We start from the raw sequence: 16,072 nt of genomic DNA, 5'->3' as shown, positions 1-16,072 counted from the left end.
TGAAGAATCTCATTATATTTTGCAAAAAAATTGCACGTCACCAGTAAAGTAACATCCCATCGTAATCTATTTCCAACCTCAGTGAGGAAAGGATCACACACAAAGACACGGAAACGAGGCCACTGGGACTCATCAGCCTAGGACTTGAATGTGGCCTGGACCACCGTTTCCTGCCTTCAAGAGCGTGGTTTTAATGGAACTTGCACATGAAGGAAATTGCTTTATGTAGGACATGATTTTCAGAAGCTCTCCATAGTTTAGTCCCTCTCAGAAAACAAGGCATGGAAGGTTTTGTCAACTAAACTTCACCTGGAACTATAACTTTTTCTTCTCCTGTGGAGAAGTCTGTGCTAGGATCGCACAGAGCTTCTCCTTGTGGGATATCACAATGTTCAGATCAACATACTGGGACTGCTACTTCTTCTCTGTGCAGGGCCAGTAGAGCTGAATGAAATATAACCAAAGTAAGATGGATCCAATAGAACACTTAAGACAAGCGTGCGAAATTTTTATGAAGGAGAGTGGATGCCATCACCCAGTAAAGGTAAAGACGTTCAGCCTGGCTGAAAGCTGAAATATTGCCTAAGACAGGACTCTAGAATTGCTTGGTTCTGCAGAGCAAAGTAGAAAAGGTAGCAACCTGTGGTCCAGGAGGTGGCGCAGTGGCTAAGGCACTAGACTCTTAAGCATGAGGTCCTGAGTTCAGTCCCTGGCAGCACATGTACCAGAGTGATGTCTGGTTCTTTCTCTCTCTCCTCTATATTTCTCATAAATAAATAAGTAAAATCTTTAAAAAAAAAAAAAGAAAAGGTAGCAACCAACTTACTTTTTTTGACTTCAAGTCAAAACCTTATTCTTATTCTCTACTTATACTAACTTACATAATGACCAGACAGAAAGTACATTTGCAAAGTGTACACTGAAAACATTCAAAATATTGTGGGATGAATTGAAATAACCCTAATGATTAGAGAAATATACCATGTCCATGCATTAGAAGAGTCAGCAGTTTTTACGAGCCATTTATAAAATTGTATTATTCATGATAGTTTATAAGACTGTAAGGTTGTAGGGTGTATTTCCACAGCACATCCACAAAAACAAACAAAACTAGGGGCTTGGCGATGGTGCCTGATTCAGTGCACGCATTACCATGTACAAGGGCCTGGGTTCAAGCCCCGGGCTCCCAGCTGCAAGGAGAAGCTGTTTATGCGTGAGGCAGGGCTGGAGGTGCCTCTCTTCCTCTCTCCCTTACTACTTCCCACCCTCCTCAGTCTCTCCCTGATAAATAACTAAGTGAATTTAAAAACAAAACAGAACTAAGCAAACTCTCTCTAAGACATTGTGAGACCATAGTGACTATCTCCAGGAGGGTATGGGTGCAGAATCAATATGGATTTCATATTTTTTCACTCAGAAATGACCTGCAGATTCAACTTAATCCCAAAAATGTCAAATGTTTTATTATCTGTTTGGATAGAGAGAAACGGAGAGGAGAAGGGGTTACCGAGGCAGGGGTGGGGGGAGAATGAGAGACACCCGCAGCCCTGCCTCAGCACTTGTGCAGCTTCTCCCCTGCAGGTGGGGGCCGGGGCTTGAACCTGGGTCCTTGCTCACCATAACGTGTGCTTTCCTACCTTCATCCAATCCCAGTCAGGAAGATAGGAATTGGGTTTTAGAGGACTGTCACGTCCTAAGCGAGACGCCTGCTGTCAGTGCTGGGGACAGTAAAGTTACAACAGAGACACAGCCTCACAGGCTAGGCCACAGCTTTCAGACATTTCTCACAGATTCCTAGTATGATTTTGAACAGACGTGAAATCCACTTGGAGAGAATGAGAAGCTGTCTGAAATCTCAAATGGTTTCCTAAGAGAAAGTCATTCCAGTACTCAGTGCCTCCGGAGGAGGATGAAGCAGAGCAAGCCACAGGTGCAGACATGCACACCTGCTTATCAGTGCTGCATGTCCACTGTTTCTTTGTTTACTTTTTTATTTTATTTATTTTTATTTATTTTACCTTTTGTTGCCCTTGTTTTATTGTTGTTGTAGTTTTTATTGTTGTTGTTATTGATGTCGTTGTTGGCTAGGACAGAGAGAAATGGATAGAGGAGGGGAAGACAGAGAGGGGGAGAGAAAGACAGACACCTGCAGACTTGCTTCATTGCCTGTGAAACGACTCCCCTGCAGGTGGGGAGCCGGGGGCTTGAACCAGGATCCTTATGCCGGTCCTTGAGCTTTGAGCCACCTGCGCTTAACCCGCTGAGCTACCGCCCGACTCCCATGTCCACTGTTTCTGTACTTTTTCTGAGGGCCTCATGTGCGCAAGTCACAGTTCCACTTTTTCAGTAGCTGTCGAGTGGAGATCAGACCAGTCTGTGAAGGAACCACTGGACTCTTCACTTTGGCTGAGTGAGAGCCACCTACCAAACCACAGTGCCTACTTCAACCCTGGCCTCTCTCCATCTACCTGAAGGGGAGAATGATTGCACACTGGGTGTCACGCTGGAAGTGGTCAGGACAGAATCCACAGGCGACTGCCTGCAGTCTAAGTCGTCTTTTTCCAGGATATAATTTTGTGATGGTGCAACACACAAAGAAAGCAAGTAGATATATCTTTTTCATAAATGATCTTCAACTTCCCAGATCAGAGAGCATAATCACAATCCTAAAAGTTCACGTTGTTTGCATGAATACTATTACATAAAGAATTCCCCCAAGTCACCATGCCAATGGATTGTGTCTTATTCTGAAGAACAAACAAAAGCAACAGTTTCAAAGTCCTCGGAATTGAAACGCATTGAGATACCGCTGCTTTGTGCTCAGAGCCTCAGCAGTGCTTCTCAGCGGTATGGTAAGAACAGCCATTTCTGGGCTAACCTTCCCCTTACCCCAGCAAGCTATCATATGCTCTGAACTTTTAGAGAGTCATGGTGATTCAATGTCCATAACTAGTTTCCATTATTCACATATAAGTCCACTTTATTAATTCAATTCAGTCATTTTGAAGAAAATAAGTGTTCCTAGAAGGTAAACAGTATAACTTCTGGGCTCCTCTCCAATGTACTTGAACGCCTCTTGCTTCCCGGGTCAAATTTACTCAGAACACTGTGTTTTCATCTTCAGCGATGGACCACCCGCAGGTGCGGCCCCAGCACCTGCCAAGAAGTTAATGTGGTTTCTGAGTTCCCCACTGAACACTCATTCCTCACTCTGGGAGCCACTAGGTCAGTTCATACCATCTGTCCCCCTCCCAACCCCCCCTATACACGGCCCAGTCAAAGACCCTTGAAATGAACATGAGACTTAGGTTCAAGTGTTGATATTTTAGAGAACATATAACTAGGGAAGGTTAACTAGAGTTATTTGCAGCTTGTGGTAGGCTCGCTGATGCTGATTAGATGCTTAATGAAATATGTGCATTTCTGGGGACTGAGGCAGTCGCTTCTGTACTTGGGGTCAGTTAGTTCACAAGGCTCATCATCGTCTAGCTGGGCAGCTTCACCTCTCTCCAAACTGGGGACCTACCCAGCCCACCACCAAGGCATGGACTCCCAAACACAGAGCCCACTGAATCTTCTTCCTGTCGTCCTAAACTTTCCCAGCTTGTTACCATCTGTTGTTTATTAGCCTCTCAAAGTTTAGTTTGTTGGACTTTGTCTTTATCCCATCTATGAGATCTTTTTTTTTCCCCAATCTTCTCATGGCCTGTTGATATGACTTCGTTCAGCTTCTTTATATTGTAGCCAAAGTCAAGATTTCATCCTTTCTCTCCACTGAATCTCGTTCTGTTGTGTAGATGTGCCATCTCTGCATGCACTCGTCTGTCCAGATGCTGTCCAGATGTTGTCTCTGTACTTCCTGGCTGTTTTCCCGTTGCAGTGGGCACCCGCATGCCTGTAGTCGCTAGGGCTGTTGTTGTTCTGCTCTTTGGGCAAATGCCTTAAAAGGGAAGTTTCTGGATCCTTTGGGAGAGGCCTTTGTATGTTCTGAGTAATGTCCGTATTGTTCGCAGTCGGGACTGAACTGGTCTGTGTTCCCAGCAGCAGTATCTAAGTACTCCTATTTCTCTCCTGGTATTGATTTGACATGGGTTTACAGCATCACAAAAGGTAGGTGTGTATTTTCATACCTATGTCTGTGTCTAAGACTCACTACAGTCTCCCTCAAAGTCCCAGTGCTCCAGCACCTGAGGCCTGGCGGGGCTTCCTCTTTCTCCACGCTGTTCCTAGCACATCTGTCTCTGCTCCTGCAGATGTTGGCCATTCTGAATTCTCCCAGGCTGGTCTGCAGTCCTCACCTGCAGTGCTGCAAAGGTGTCTTTCTCCGTCTATCTTCCCCTTCCCTCAACTTCTGTTTCTAGCCAAAATTATATCCATATAATTTCATAATTTCACTTGGGAGTGAGCATTCATATCCAAAGACACTAGAATAAAAACAGCTTTGGACAATGTGGGCTCAGGGTATAGGCTCCTATTCAATTGTGTTTGTGTGTGTGTGTGTGTGTATGAAAATTTTTTGAAATCCTTCTTTTTTTTTTGTTTTTCACTTTTTAAAAATTAACTGTTGGATCAAGATAACCAGAGGTCAAGAGGGAAGGGGTGGGGGAGATTGCATAATGATTATGCAAGTGACTTTCCTGCCTGAGGCTCCAAGGGGTCAGATCTAATCCCCTTAAGACCAACATGAGCCAGAGCTGAGCAGTGCTCTGGTAAAAGTTCATGATTAATCAACAATTTGTTTGGCTTTTTCCAGATGCCAGCATGATGCCTACTTCCCTGGACAGACAAAGCCAACATGTGTCAGCTTCCCCAGAGCCCTGCCCCACTAGGGAAAGAGAGAGGCAGGCTGGGAGCATGGATCCACCTGTCAACACACATGTTCAGCGGGGAAGCAGTTACAGAAGCCAGACCTTCCACCTTCTGCATCCCACAATGATCCTGGGTCCATGCTCCCAGAGGGATAAAGAATAGGAAAGCTATCAGGGGAGGGGGTGGGAGATGGAGATCTGGTGGTGGGAATTGTGTGGAGTTGTCCCCCTTGTATCCTATGGTTTTGTGAGTGTTCCCTTTTTTATAAAAAAAAATAATAATAAATAAATAAATAAATAAATAAATAGAGGTGATGGGGAGGGGAAGAGAGAAATCTGCAGACCTGCTTCAGCACTCACAAGGCTTTCCTCCTGCAGCTGGGGACCAGGGGCTCAAACTCTGCCCTGTACACTCTACCAGGTATGCCATCACTGGGCCCAAAAAATCCTTTTTCTTTAATCTTCTGTTAATCTGATAGACAAATAGCTTTATTCTGCAGAAAATGGTAAACATTAACATAATAATGTTTGAAATTTAATTATGGAACTTGACAAGTACAGAAACTGACTGTCCTATTTTAGCCTGAGGAAGACCAGGCTGATATCAGTTCTTCCTCAACTATGAAAGTAGTTCTTCTAAATTCCTGTTTTGGGGGAAGTGATTATCTGTAAGGCTGTTCTCTGCAGGTTCTTCTCTCTCCATGCTGGCTGTCAGGACACCCTGCCGTCTAAAAACTTGTCTTGGGCCTCCACCTCAGGACAGCGGTCCTTAGCCCCCCGCCAGTGCCGCCTCCTTCTCCCCACGAGACTCCGTGATCTCAGGGCCAAGGGCGCTGCAGCAGGTTGAGCACATGCCTCAGTGCATGAGGCCAAGTCCTCACTTCTGAGTAGTATGTGTCAAAAGTAGTAATATAGGAGAAAGTCCTTAAATATCTGGTAGGAAAACAGTGAACAAAATCAATCAGATTTTTTTTTACATATTTTGTCTCATTTGAGAGAGAGACAGAGACACACAGAGAGAGAGACAGAGAGAGACAGAGAGAGTGACCAGAGCACTGCTCAGCTCTGGTTTATGGTTGGGCTGGGGAATGAACCTGGGACCTCAGAGCCTCAGGCATGAAAGTCTTTTGAATAACCATTATGCTGTTTCCTCAGCCCCCAATTGGATGTTTAATACCACTCTGTTGATTGGACTTAGCTCTTGTTGGTGTGCAATTGTATTTCTTGGATTTCTTTTTCATCCAGGTTTTTTCCTTCACTGGGATTCCTTGCATGATTCTGTTACTCTTGGTGGTGTCAAGGGTGGAATCTGGGAACTCAGAGCCTCAGGCATGAAGCATAATGCTCTTTCTGGCCTAGAACATGGTGCTTTTATACAAAAATAAATAGATAAAATACAGATAGATATTCAAGAGAAATAAAGATGGGCTAATATATTTTTATTTCTGTTTTTTTACCCCCTTTTTTAAAATTGCTGTAGTTATTATTGATGTTGTTGCTGTTGGATAGGACAGAGAGAAATGGAGAGAGGAGGGGGAGACAGAGAGGGGGAGAGAAAGACAGACACCTGCAGACCTGCTTCACCGCCTGTGAAGCGACTCCCCTGCAGGTGGGGGGCCGGGGGCTTGAACCGGGATCCTTATGCTGGTCCCTGCACTTTGCGCCACATGAGCTTAAACCACTCTGTTTTAAGAGTTCTGTACTTCCCTCTCCACCATGTCATGTTTGAAATGGTTTCATTAGATTCAGATCACCTTTAAAATCTTTTTGGATTACATCCCAATCCAAGTCTGATGTGGGGGGATCATGTTATTTATATTTCACTTTTGGTAAGATGTATTCTTTACATTGCAAAGGTCATCTGGTTAAGTCGCAATAGTTTGAGGTAAATGTGTGGAGTTATTTTCTGTTGCCCAAGACAACTATGTATCTGTGGGGTGGGAGCCAGCAGTTACTTTGCATAAATATTCTGTTTTCTATGTTGCTGCCAGAGGAGTCAGAGGAACTCAACTGTGTTAAACTGTTGCTTCATTAAAGTCTTTAAAGTCGGGAGTTGGGTGGTAGCCCAGCAGGTTAAGTGCAGGTGGCGTGAAGTGCAAGGTCCTGTGTAAGGATGCTGGCTCCCCACCTGCAGGGGAATCACTTCACAGGCAGTGAAGCAGGTCTGCAGGTGTCTGTCTTTCTCTCCCCCTCTCTGTCTTCCCCTCCTCTCTCCATTTCTCTCTGTTCTAACCAACAACGTTGACTTCAACAACAATAATGATAGTAACTACAACAACTAGGACAACAAAAGGGAAAATATATAAATAAATATAAAATTTTAAAAAAATTAAAAATAGAAAGTCATTTAAATTTGTCTGCTTTATTTTAAAAATGATTTTATTAACAAAGACCTTTTCTTTCCTTTTTTTTTTTTTTACAATAGTTGTTGTGTCAGGGGTACAATTAAATTTATCCCCAGAATGTGTGCTAGGCCACTTTGTCCATGACCAATCTACTTTTTCCACCCAGTCCAGGGCTTCACAAATCTTAAACTTTTCTTATTTTTAATATTTATTTTATTTACTCATTTCCTTTTGTTGCCCTTGCTCTTTTATTGTTATAGTTATTGTTGTTGTTGTTGTTATTGATGTCGTCATTGTAAAGACAGACACCTGCAGATCTGCTTCACAGCCTGTGAAGGGACTCCCCTGCAGATGGGGAGCCGGGGCTCGAACCCAGATCCTTATGCCGGTCCTTGAGATTTGCGCCATGTGCGTTTAACCCGCTGCGCTACCGCCCGACTCTTGGGCTTCACATTTCTTTACTTCTGACAATAACAATGAAAAGAACTATGGGGAAATCCCTAGGGAATTTTATTTTCCTCTCCTTCCCTTATTACGTGTGTGTGTGTGTGTGTGTGTGTGTGTGTGTGCGTGTGGTGTTTGTATTTGGGGTATAGTGAGAGGCTAATGTTTATGTAACATGTACTGTGTGTCTATTACTATGATAACTATTATGTCATTATGTACTAATTTGCATTTCCATCATCAGTGATGCAGAGTTCTCTTTTCTCCAGGATCTTGCCAACACCTGTCATTTCCTGGCAGTGATGGAAGCCGTTCTCCCCAGTGTGAGGAGCTGTCTCAGTGTAGTTCTCATTTGCGAATCTGTAGTGATAAGTGAGGTGGAGCATCTCCTCATGTGTCTGTGGGCCCTGCGTGTATCTTTTTCTAATTTTTTAATTATTTATTTTCCCTTTTGTTGCCCTTGTTGTTTTATTGTTTTTACAGTTATTATTGTTGTTGTTGGATAGAAGAGAGAGAGAAATGGAGAGAGGAGGGGAAGACAGGGAAGAGAAAAAGATAGACAGACACCTGCAGACCTGCTTCACCACCTGTGAAGCGACTTGCCTGCAGGTGGGGAGCCGGGACTGGAACCGTGTTCCACAAGCTGGTCTTTGCGCTTCGCACCATGCACGCTTAACCCGCTGGGCTACTGCCCAACCCCCTGTGTATATCTTTTAAAAGAAGCTGTCTGTTTAGTTCTTTGGCCCATTTTTTATTGGGTTATTTTTGCTTCTTTTGTAGATCTGTACCAATTCTGCATAAGTGCTTGATATCAGTTGCTTGTCTGATATGTGATGTGAAAATATCTTCCCATTTACTGAGTTGCCTTGTTATCCTTAAGTAGTTTGATTTCCATGTGTAAAAGATTGTTAGTGTCTATCTTGTAATAACATTTATTTACTCTTGTTTTCATTTCTCATGCCCAAGGGTTTAGTCTCCAAATACATCTTTGATGTGTATGTCTTGCAAAGTTACACCAACATTTTCTTCTATAAATTTGAGAGTTTCTGGTCTAGTAGCCATATCTTTAATCCATTCTGACTTGACGTTGGTATGAGGTGTTAGGTGGTGGCCTATTTCCACTTTTCCACATGTGGATGTCCACTTTTCCCAGCAATATCTGTTGAAGAGACTTTCTTTACTCCCACTGAATGGTTCTGGCCCCATTGTAATATATTAGGTGGTCGTATCTGTGTGGGCTCATTTCTGGACTTTCAGTTCTGCTCCATTGATCCAAGTATCCACTGTTACTCCAGTACCATGCTGTTTTGATTACCGTCACTTTGTAGCATAAACTAAAGTTGGGGAGTGTGATGTCTCCATAGTATTCCTTTTTTTCTCAGAACTGCTTTGTCAATTCATGGCCTTTTGTGGATCCATAAAAAAAAATATTTGGGAAAGTTGTTCAATTAGCTTGAAAAATGCCACTGGAATTTTGATAGGGATTGTATTGAAATTTTGCATTGCTCTTGGTAGAAGGACCATTTTAATAATGCTTAATCTTCCAATCCAGCAACAAGAAGTGTTCTTCCATTTCTGTGTGTCCTTCACGCTTTCTTTTAGGCATGTCCTGTAGTTTTCATTGTAAAGGCCCTTTCCCTCCTTTGTGGGTAGTTTACCTGGTGGAGTTTTGGGGGGAGTCTTCAGGATTCTTTGGGTTATTATGCCATCAGCAAATAGTGATAACTTGATTCCTTCTTTCCAAGAGTTTGTATACCATTGATATCTCTGTGTTGTTGAATAGCAGTGGAGATAGTGAACATCCTTGTCTGATGCCCAATTTTAGGGGGAAAGCTTTCAGCTTTTCCTCATCGAGAATGATGTCAGCTATGGGTTTGTCATAAGTGGTCTTTATTGCATCGAGGAAATGTCCTTCTGTCCTCAGTTTCTGGAGGGCCTTTATCAACAAGGGGTGTTGGACCTTGTCAAATGCCTTTTCAGTGTCAGTTGATATGACTTTTATTTTGCTGATACGATGAATTGCATCGACTGATTTGCAGGTGTTCAACCATGCCCTGTTTCTCAGGGATGAATCACTCTTGGTCAATTCTCTTGACATGTTCTTGGATTCCATTTGTCAAGATCTTGTTCAGGATCTTTGCATCAATAAATCTTGGATGTAGGTCTGTAGTTTTCTGGTAAAGTCCCTTCCAGCTTTGGGGAGCAAAGTGACATTCTCCTCACAGAATGTGTTTGATAGTGTTTACCCTTCCAACAGTTTTCTGGAATATTGAGGAGAATAGGTGTTGATTATTTTTTGAAAGTCTTATAGCATTTATTAGTAGAGCTATCTGAGCCAGAGCTTCTATTTGGGAAGATTTTTGATGACTGATTTCATTTTAAACTAGTGATAGACTTGTTTAAGCTATCCACTTCCTCTTGGGCAGGTGATAGGATTTTAAAAATACATCCACTTCATGTAGATTGTCCAGTTTATTTCCATAGAGATATTCATAATATTCATGGATGATTTTTTGTATCTCTCTTTAGTTGTAATTTCATCTGTCTAGTTCCTGATTGATTTTATGATAACTTTCTTTCTTTTCCTTTTTGTGAGTCTAGCCAGTGATTTATGTATTTCATTTATCCTTTCCAAGAACCAGCTCTTGGTTTCATTAATCAAGAATTTTCTGGATCATCTCTCTGGATTCTATTTCATTAATTTCTGCTCTGGTTTTGACTATATTCTTTTTCCTGCTGACTTTTTGGTCTCTCTTTTGGTTTCTCCTTTTCTGGGTGGCTCAGTTGTGATAGGAAGTAGCTAACTTGAGGCCCTTGCTGCTTGTTACTGTGGGCCTCATCGCTATAAACTTCTCTGCAGGACAGCGTTTGCTGCACCCCACAGGGTCTGGGAGTTCTGCTCTTCACTGTCTCTGTTCTCCAGGCAATTTTCAGTTTCCCTTTGGATTTCTGCAGTGACCCAGCTGCCACTCATTAGAGTATTATTCAGTCGGCATGCGTTGGCTTTATTGCTCTATTTCTTTTTTGTGGTTGATTTCTAATTCACCACCTCATGGCCAGAAAAGATCCTTTTTAGGATTTCAATATTTTACAGACCTATTAGGGCTGCCATTGTGTATGGATACGCGGTCGGTCCTTGAGGGTGACCCATGTGCTCTTGAGTAGAATGTATATGATTTTGACGGGGGATTAAAAGTTCTGAATGAGTCTGTTAAGCTCTTCCCATCTCTGACTTCACTTAAGGCCTTTATTTACTTGTTCAGGTTTTGTCCTTTAGCTCTTGCCATCAGTGGCGTGTTGAGTTTTCTGATTACCTCTGTGCTGCTGTACGTGTCTCCCTGAAGGCCAGCAAGGAGCCTTTTACATATTTGGGTGCATGCATAGTGGGTATACATACTGATGATGGTTACGCCTTCTTGTGGGATTGATCCTCTGACCAACAGGCAGTGTTCATGTCTGTTCCTTCACTTTTTTGCATCTGAAAGTCTAGTTTAGCTGATATTGGAATAGTTGTTCCTGTTCTGGTGTTTGCTTCATTGGCTTAGAATACCTTGTTCCAGCCTGTTACCCAGAGCTTCTGTTTGTCTTTCTTTTAGATGCCTGTTTCCTGACACAGAATAGATGGGTCTTCTTACTCTATTCACTCATTCTGAATCTTTTGCCTGGTGAGTGTAGGCCATTCACATTTAGGGTGATTATTGATAAAAGTTGTCTGTTTATAGCTATTTTTGTTTCGAGGTTGTCTTAAGTTATTTTTGGCTCTTCCTGTTAGGTTCTGCTTGTTATTTTATGTGGATGGTTTTCTATGATAGTTTTGATTACTGTATATAAAATTCCTATTTGTATTTGTGCTATATCTTGTTTTGTGTTAGTTTTCCTAGTCCCTCATTTTGGATAGTTTTACAGTGATGTGTCTTGGTTTGTGCCATTTTGCATTAAAAAATTTAGATGTGCATTCATCTTCTTGGATTTCTGTATTTTGAACATTGCTCAAATAAGGAGAATAGTCTGCTAAGATGGGGAGTCGGGCAGTGGCACAGCAGGTTAAGCGCAGGTGGCACAAAGCACAAGGACCGGCATTAGGATCCTGGTTCGAGCCCCCGGCTCCCCACCTGCAGGGAAGTCGCTTCACAGGCGATGAAGCAGGTCTGCAGGTGTCTATCTTTCTCTCCATTTCTCTCTGTCCTATCCAACACCAACAATGACAACAATAATAACTACAATAATAAAACAACTAGGTAAACAAAAAGGGAACAAATAAATATTTTTTTAAATCCTGCTAAGATGTATTTGAATATGTTCTCTACTACCTCTCTCCCACTCTCAGTGGCATGTCAGTAACTCTGATGGTCCTCTCTCTGATGGAGTCTGCCATTTTGTTGAGAAGTGCTTCATTTTTCGTAAACCTTTAATCGCCTAGAATTTTCTGTTCTTGGAGAGTGTGGTGGTTGTGTCTTCTGGTGTCTCTATTCTCTCCTCTCCTGGCTGAGTCTACTTCTGAGGCCTCTTACCTCAGTCTGAACTGTATTCAAATCTTCCTTTAGGCCTGCAGTTCTGTTTGGAGTTTCTTATTTATTTGTTTTGTTTTTCTTTTCTGTATTCTGTAACTCTTTGGTAAAAGGATCACCGGGTTCTTGAGCCTTTAGTTTCTGGAAGCGGTTTCAAAGTGACAGAATGCGTTTTCTGTCTTTGATCTGTGTCTGGCTCATCACTCGGAGTTTCTGCCATTTCTTCCTTTCTGGATTTAATGGCATTTTATTGTTGTGCCAGTAGGAGGTATTTTCATGGTAGATACTGTCCTGAATGAAGTCTTTTGGAATGACCCTAAACGCGGGCTATTTTCACAGTGGGAGACGTGGAATCCATCTCACCCGACTCAGGCAGGAGCGATTCAGCCAGTCTCTAGTTTGGTGAACAAACCTTCTTACCCCACTAAGCTGAACCACCAACTCCTGTGACCGCTATGAACTGCACTGAGTACCTTCCTACTTCAGTCAAAGTGGGGTTTCCTGGTGAGCCATGCAGAGAATCAGAATCTCGGCCAATTTAAGGCTTTGCATTCAACCAGCTTTTTTTTTTTTTTTTTTTTTTCTTTTTTAGTTTCTGTCTCTTATTAAGTCAGCTGTAGAGAAATCTTAATGTTGGTCTTATTTTAATGGCCCGTGCTGTGAAGATGCTAAGGTAAGACTAGATTACTAACACACAAAGGTGATTTTAGGAGAGTTTCTAAAACTGAGCTGCCTTGTTCATTTCACATTTTGAATACTGAAGTAAAAATAGCTTAATTTAGACAGTTTAGCCACTTAACTTCTCCAGAGAAAAAAAATTATTGAAACCTAATAGATCACAACCACCTCAGACAGCTTCAAGAAGGAAGGAAGCTAATTGCAAAGTATCTCATTAACATTATTTTTCTTAATTAAATATATTAAAGTGCCCTCAATAAACCTCATCAGGAGGGTTGTCAACTGGCATTTAGATCCTCCTTAACTTTATGGTAATATTCCCTTTGTAATATCCCTTTGCATAACATTCTCCTACGATGGATGGACTAACTAAAACCACAGACGCACATGACAAAGGGTATTCTTGATCCATAGTGTTACCTTTTATTTCATGACTGGAGTTAAATTTTGAAAGGTTTGATTTAGAGATATCATCTATGGTACCACCATTCTTCTTGTTTGAAATGAATAAGTAGCTTTGTAACAAGAGAATTGTAACATTTGGACAATTTCAAATAACAGTTACTGCCATTTACTTTACATTGCTTGACTAGCCCCTTTGATAGACTGATTCTTTTAAGTGTAAACCTGACTTCTCAGAAAAAGAACAAGTGATCTTCTGAAAAATATATTCAAGTAATTTCAATGTATTGGTATGACATAATATGCTTAATTAAAAGTCAAATGTGGTGGTGGAGATAATTATCAATAAAGTGAGAGTCGAGGAGGGGAATGTTAGTCATGATGTGGGTACTGAAAGGTGAGAAGACTGGGGAAGCAGAAGAAATCACAATAGAAAAAATATCTCAGGCTGGGGTAGATAGCATAATGGTTATGCCAAAAGACTCTCATGCCTGAGGCTCCAAGGTCCCAGGTTCAATCCCCTGTACCACCATAGGCCAGAGCTGAGAAGTGCTCTGGTGTTTCTCTCTCGCTCCATCTCTCTCAAAAATAAAATAAAGAAAATATTTTTAAAAAGAAAAAATATCTCAGCTTAAGGAGATAAAACTGTAGTTTTAAGAACTTTCATCATTGACATACCCACTAGCGTGGCAAGAGAAACTTGGTCAGTTTTCTGATGATTTTTTTCAACAAACATCAAGTTATAAAGCTTTTAGTGGTGTGAGATGATGGTAATAATAAGTATTGATAGATGTTATCAGATAAAATATAATAGTAATAAGCAATAGATTATTTAAAAGAAGAACCGGAAATGTTAGAGAGAAAATATGTGAGTGGACAAGGCTTCCTTGTATAAAAGAATTAGCATAAATCCCACCACATTTTTATTCAGTGCTTGTTATTACATTTATGTAGAGACATGTTTTACACTTTTTATGTCAAGTGTGCATTCAAGAACATAAACTTGATTGTAATATTGTTCTGATGACCTGATTTTTTTTTTATTGCCACCAGACTTGCCACTGGGGCTCAGGGCCAGCACCAAGGTCCACCACTCCCAGTGACCATATTTCCTTACTACCTGCATGCCTGCCTTCCTACCTTCCTCTTTTATTTTATTGGTTTATTTTAAAGAATTTATTTATATTAATAATTTAATATTGATTTACAAGTTTGTAAGGGGTATAATAATTGTAATAAGGACATAACTCCACACAGTTCCTTCTGTCAGGGTTCAGTGTCTGTTACCCTCCATTGGAAGCTTCCCTATTCTTTATCCCTCTGGGAGTATGGACCCAAATTCTTTATTATTATTATTATTATTATTTTATTTATAAAAAGGAAACACTGACAAAACCATAGGATGAGAGGGGTACAACTCCACATAGTTCCCACCACCAGAACTGTATACCCCCTCCCCTCCCCTGACAGCTTTCCTATTCTTTATCCCTCTGGGTGTATGGACCCAGGGTCACTGTGGGATGCAGAAGCTGGAAGGTCTGGCGTCTGTAATTGCTTCCCCGCTGAACATGGGCGTTGACAGGTGGGTCCATACTCCCAGCCTGTTTGGGGAAGCGGAGCTCCAGGACACATTGGTGGGGTTGTCTGTCCAGGGAAGTCTGGTTGGCATCATGCTGGCGTCTGGAACCTGGTGGCTGAAAAGAGAGTTAACATACAAAGCCAAACATGTTGTTGACTAATCATAAACCCAAAGGCTGGAATAGTACAGATGAAGCATTGGAGGGGGGGGGGGTCTCCATTTTGTAGATAGCTAGTAGGCATATTTTAGTTATATTCCAAAGGGCCTGGGACTATACTCGCTTATTTTTGTTGTTTGTTTTTTCCCTGAGCCTGAAACCTGATATGCAGGTGGATCTAAGTTATTGTCTGGGGAGGTGATGTCATGGCTGGCAAAAGGACCAGAAAGCTGGATCAGGGAAGAAAGTAGCTCCCTAATATGGGAAAGGTGTATAAATATTGTTCACTGTAAACCCCAGATTTGATCAGGTTTGATCTCATCTGGGGCCCATATTCAGCTTAGGAACCTATGTGACCTCTGTATCCCTGTAGATCTGACCCAAATTCTTTATGGGGAGCAGAAGGTGGGAGTTCTGGCTTCTGTCATTGCTTCTCCACTGGACATGGGTGTTGGCACGTGGACCCACAACCCCAGCCTGTTTCTGTCTTTCCATAGTGGGGCAGGGCTCTGGGGAGGGGAGGTTCCAGGACACACAGGTGAGATCAGGATGGAATCACAAAAGCACTTGCAACTTGGTGGCTGAAATGCAGTGAGATTCAAAACAGGACAAAATAAACAGGAAGCATAAAGTGGTAGCAGAGCAGATGAAACTAGGGACGTTAGGGAAGAAGGAAGCTAGGAGGTGTATTTTAGGAATGGTCCTAGGAGCCTGTCTTAGCCGTCTCTGCTTGAGCTCGATATTTACCATGTGTGTAGACTAGAAATATTGCTTTAGAAGATGGTGTCAGAGTTGGGAGCAGAATCAAGAAGCAGGGGTGGAGGGTAGGCAGCATAATGGGTATGCAAACAGACTCTCATGCCTGAGGCTCCAAAGTCCCAGATTCAATCCCCCTGCACCACCATAAACCAGAGCTGAGCAGTGCTCTGGTTAAAAAATAAAAATAAAAATAAAGAATTAGGAAGCAGGATTAGGGCAGAAAGTTGCTCGAAAACTTCAGGAAGATCTATAAATGCTATTTACCCCATCAATATGATCCAGAACATTCTAGGCTGCTCTCATGTCAGGACAAAAATAACCTAGTATAGTCCCAGGAGGGCTTGTGCTGACGTTCCTGTTGGAAGTAATGTGATGGTGGAGAGAGGGACTAG

At 42.0% G+C, this 16,072-nt stretch overlaps 1 protein-coding gene across 1 annotated transcript in view; it reads left to right on the top strand.

Moving 5' to 3' along the window:
- The window catches only part of MDGA2 (MAM domain containing glycosylphosphatidylinositol anchor 2), a 343,591-nt gene that overhangs the window by 250,709 nt on the left and 76,810 nt on the right, over nt 1-16,072 (top strand). The window lies entirely within an intron of this gene.

The sequence above is a fragment of the Erinaceus europaeus genome, chromosome 16 (assembly GCF_950295315.1).
Source record: "Erinaceus europaeus chromosome 16, mEriEur2.1, whole genome shotgun sequence".
Lineage (NCBI taxonomy): Eukaryota > Metazoa > Chordata > Mammalia > Eulipotyphla > Erinaceidae > Erinaceus > Erinaceus europaeus.
Note: the sequence above shows the minus strand (reverse complement) of the source record. Positions and strands in the feature narration are given on the sequence as shown.